At 36.8% G+C, this 4,957-nt stretch overlaps 1 long non-coding RNA gene across 1 annotated transcript; it reads left to right on the forward strand.

Annotated features, from left to right (window-relative positions):
* The first annotated feature begins 2,140 nt into the window (after nucleotides 1–2,140).
* LOC136290611 (uncharacterized) lies at nucleotides 2,141–4,039 on the forward strand. The gene is made up of 3 exons (XR_010721246.1): nucleotides 2,141–2,317; nucleotides 2,443–2,566; nucleotides 3,188–4,039. It is a non-coding gene; the product is annotated as an uncharacterized lncRNA (long non-coding RNA).
* The last annotated feature ends 918 nt before the right edge of the window (nucleotides 4,040–4,957 follow it).

The raw sequence follows: 4,957 nt of genomic DNA on the forward strand, positions 1-4,957 counted from the left end.
TGAGTCCTGTTCAAATTGAAACACATTATGTTTCTTAGTGCCTTGTAAACTGGTCCTAGATTTCTTACAGTTGTTTATTTTTCTCTTCCAGTCCTTACAGTACCACTAACCATTCATGCTGTGGTGGCTCTAACAACTTTTATTTTTCAACATTAAACCCACTGGCCTTGTACCACCTACATCTACAGAATCATTACAGTGCAATTCAGGAATGTTCTTGAGCAGTGCAGCACCGATTGTGGAAGTGTGACATGATTCCTGAAACTAAGCTCAAACTCTCTGAAACAATCACAGAATCAAAGAATGGGTAATATTGAAAGGGATCACCATGGGTCATCTGATCCAACCTTCCTGCTCAAGCAGTATTATCCTAGAGCACATGGGACAGGATTATGTCCAGACAGTTCTGGAGCATCTCCAGTGAGAGAGATTCCACAGCCTCTCTGGGCAATCCCACACAGTAAAGAACTTCCTCATATTCAGGTGGAACCTCCTGTGCACCAGTTTCTGCCCATTGTCTCTTGTCTTATTGCTTAGCACCACAATCAGCCTGGATCCATCTTCTGACACCTTATCTTCAAATACTTATAGACATTTATGAGATTCCTTCTCCGTTTTCTTGAGGCTGAACAGGCCCAGCTCCCTCAGACTATCCTTGTAAGAGAGATACCCCAGTCCTCTCATGATATTTGTTGAGATCCACATCTCTCTTGTCCTGAGGACCCAGAGCTGGACACTGCACTCCTGATGTGACCTCGCCAGGGCTGAGTAGAGGGGCAGGATCACCTCCCTCAACCTGCTGGCAATGCTCTTCCTAAAGCCACACAGGAGCCCATTGGCCCTCTTTCTCAGGAGGACACTCTGCTGGCTCATGGACAGCTTGTTTTCCACCAGGACCCCAAGGTCATTCTCTGCAGAGCTGCTTTCCAGCAGGTCATCCCCAATCTGTGCTGGTGCAGGGGGCTATTCCTCCCCAGCTGTAGGACCCCACGTTCACCTTTGTTGAACTTCAGACTGTTTCTCTCTGCCCTACTAGAAAATACTACTGAAGAAGAAACATACCAGTTGGCTATAGTTTTTTGTTTTGGATTTAAGCACCAAGAAAAATTGTAAAGCCTGAAGAGTCATCGTATAATTTATCCATTTGTTAAGGATTTTAGGTCAACCAGAATACAGCCCAGTATCATCCTTTCCTGATTAAGTGACCATAGCCCTGAGGGAGTCAAGGGCTCCCTCCTAGTCTCTGGATTTTCACAGATGTCTGAACATCAGAGTTCTAGAAAAAGGGAAGGAGCTCTGGATCTAGTCAGGGTATAACTGAAAATATGATCTTCCCAAATACCATGCTTATTTAGAGTTCACAAATAGAGATGCAAAGTATAATTGCTGTAAATTGAAAACAATGCACTGATCAGCAGAGAAATTTCTGCTTAGATATTTGTATAAGTTAGTTAAGTGTTTATGAAATTCATAGTTAAATTATTAAATGGGTAAGGTGACAAGATCAGCTGTTTATACACCTGATTCTGTATCTTCCTAGTTCAACATTATACTATTAATAATTAGCAATTACCTTTCAAATAACACTCTTAGGAATACAGAATCATTTTCTAGTAAAAGAAAAGTGACTTTTCCCCTCAGGTCTCTTAGGACAATCTTTCGTACCTAAAGGACTTAAAGTATTTTAGAATGCTTCAGATTTAACTCAACTCTACATGCTTATCACTTACCCAGACAGAAGGTAATTATGAATATAGCAGTTGATAAAAAAATCTCAGTAATACTTGACCAATTTTTATAATTCTACCTTCATTTATTTGTTCTGACAAGGAAAGGAAACCCTGGAACTGGTTTCAAGTCTGACTCTTTTATAAGTGTGCTACCAATGAATGCAGAGAAATAAACCTATGTCAGCCCTCACAACCACTACGAGTTCTTCACCAGCCTATGTACTCACTTCATCAAGTCCTCCTTACTTGATAAAGGGTCTCTTCACTGTGCATCTGGCATTATAACTATTTCTGGAAATTTCTTACTGAGGCCCTTCCCTGATTGGCTTGATCTGCTTGAAAGCCTTTGATTAGTTAATTAGCACCTGGGATCTAAATAACAGTGAATTGTGCGTTAGCTATCAGAACGTGTATTTTTTTTCTTTGGCTTTTTTAGGTATTAGGATAGGCTCACACATATGCAAATTTTTCATTCTGATTTTTTTTTCTAATTAAGATAAGCTTGCAAATTAGATTGAGATAGCAGTTTCAATCCTAAATTTTTTGTCTGGGTGCTTGATTTGAGAATGGCTGTACATAACAATAAGGTCTGTCCTTGCCAGGCTGTGTGAACTCATAACTTTTCTGGGGTTTTTTTTACATTTTAAATCTTGCTGCAATATTAAGCAAATAAAATAGGTTGTTGGTTCATTTAGCTATACTTTTTTCCTAGAGCAAATGGTGCTGAGACCTATGACAATTCTGAGAGCTGTTTTTGAATTTGAAGTCATTGAAAGAACTCTGTCTGGGTTGTCCTATCAGTTGCAGTTACACTGGAGACTGGAAGAAGAAATACAGTGAGTCTAGTGTTTTCTAACTGCTTTTGTTGATCCAGCTGTGCTTTCTCCATGACAAGAGGCAGACTTTCTCAGTAAAGGTCTTTGAAAATATTAGAAAGAAACTCATTTAAACTGAAATAGTACAATCAGACAGCTTGAGATAAAATATTAATATCTATTTATTTCTTTAAAATGCTTTCTTTCTGCTTATGGAAGTCCAGAAAATATGTTAGAGTAGAAAAAGTAACCTATTTTGCACATATAGGAAAGAAAAAAAAACCAAAACGCAACACAACGAAAAACAGGAATACGTACTCACCCCATAATTTATTATTATAAGCAGTATTTCTTTGACTTTGGCCTAGGCTCAGATTATTTCTACTTCATACAAAATAGCTTTCTTTGGGTAGTTTTAATTTCGATTGGTACTTCATGCAATTTTAAATGCATCTACAAAATCTATTACAGTAAAGCAGGTTAAGGTTGATTGAGGTTTTGCTATACTCTTGCTTCATAAATAAGAAGTACATCATAAACACTTGAAATGGAGTAGAATCCTACTTCCTAGTAAAAAACTATGTTTATTTTGGTATAATGTGGAGTGGTTCACATTCTAACTGTATATCTTTTCCTTGGCAGCCCAGGAAAATCACTGTATATGGTTCCAAGAAATATAGAACACAGGCCTACATTTTCCAGTCTCTCATCTGTCCCAAGGACTACTTTCATAAAAAAAAAAAAAAAAATACAAGACTGTAAATCTCTTACATTTTCTTTCATTTCTGAGCAATACATTGCTATAAAAGTAAAAACTGAACACATTTTATCCTTCCTGTGCTGCCCCATATTTTGACTAAATATTTTGGTGATACTGGCCAGAAAAGAGTCACAAGGAGAAGACTAGAAGTACGAAATATACATATCCACTAGCAATCTACATATTGGGAGAATGATGTATTGCAAATCCAGCATGCCTCTGAGTACCATTCCAAAGACAAATGAAGAGCTTTAAAGTAATTAAATCTGAAAGAGTCTCACAGCAGCAACATGAAAAAGTAAATATAATGTTATAGAGGCAAAAAGACACAAAAGAAAATAAACTTCTGCTGAGATGATTTTGTAAAATGGTAGGGCTTCTTTATGGTTTTCATAATAAACAAATGTAATTTAGGAAAGTCTGCACTTGCTTCACAATTTAAACCTGTATCTGTGACATAGTAATGACAGCTATGAGCCACTGCATCTGTGTTTCCTCTTACTGAGCAAAAGTCCCGCATGAAAACTGCGCATTTAAATGGAAGTGGCCAGAAAACTTTCTTTATTCTTTGATAGAAGCAATAAACTGAAGCTGGAGTACAAAACTGAGTGAGAAATGTACTCAAGTATGTAAGTTTCCTTATTCTCCAGGGAATTAGAAAAAAAAAATAAAGTAAAAAGGGAAAGAAGGCACAAGGAGTTACTAAATGTGCCAGTAGTACACAAATGGAAAAAGGTGTGACTCAGAAGGGAATTTTCCCATCCTGTTATACAGATAGGGAGATAGATGTTTCAAAGCTTTCAGGAGAAACACACATAAATGTAGGGATTCGTTTTTGCACCTAGCCAGCTGCTTTTGTTGAAATCAATGAGATCTGAGTTATGGTGTTTGCAACTTTAATGAGTTCACAAAAGTTTCGATTTTCTCTCTGTAGAGTGTCAAAATAATAGCTAAATGTTATATGGGTCTGAGTTTAGTCCTGATTTGAGCCTTTTCTAATGTTATTTGAGCTTTTTTAGGTCTTCCCAGTAGATTCACTTCATTCTTCATCTTTAAGTGTAAGTGAAACAAGTCTGGTTTTGTAGCTACCCTAGGATTTTGCAGTGACAATATTTTCTTAAATGTTTGGTCTTGTTAGTTCCTGCATGTTTTGAAGAAACAAATGCTTTTCTATGAAAAGATTTTTAAGTATCACCATATGTTCAAAAAAGACTGAGCACATTAGCTGCTCTAACTATAATGCATGAAAAATAATATTTAAAGTGGCTCTTATTGCCTTTTAGAAGCAAAGATATTCTAATCCGTTAGGTTTTCAAAAAGGTATTTTTGTGCACAGCTGCTGTTTTACAGTCTGCAGGTTGTACTACTATAATGAGCTCCTCTTGCCTGTGAGCAGTGTTTTAAGTTGTTTCACCCACAGAAATATTCCTGCCTTGTTTCCTAAGTGTGGTCTAAAAGTAGGGGTATTAATATTGTAGCACTTCTAATATTTATTTTTCCTTTCAGTGCAAAACACATACTAGAAGCCTGTTAATAATCATGACAGTAAAGGTGAAGCCTGTTAATAATCATATCAGTAAATGACTAAATAGAATTTCATTTAAGACTATTATAGATTTCTGTAGCTTAGGGGCTATGTGTATTTTATTACT

Source organism: Chamaea fasciata, unplaced genomic scaffold (assembly GCF_029207755.1).
Source record: "Chamaea fasciata isolate MVZ Bird 193981 ecotype frontalis unplaced genomic scaffold, bChaFas1.0.hap1 SCAF_6, whole genome shotgun sequence".
NCBI lineage: Eukaryota > Metazoa > Chordata > Aves > Passeriformes > Sylviidae > Chamaea > Chamaea fasciata.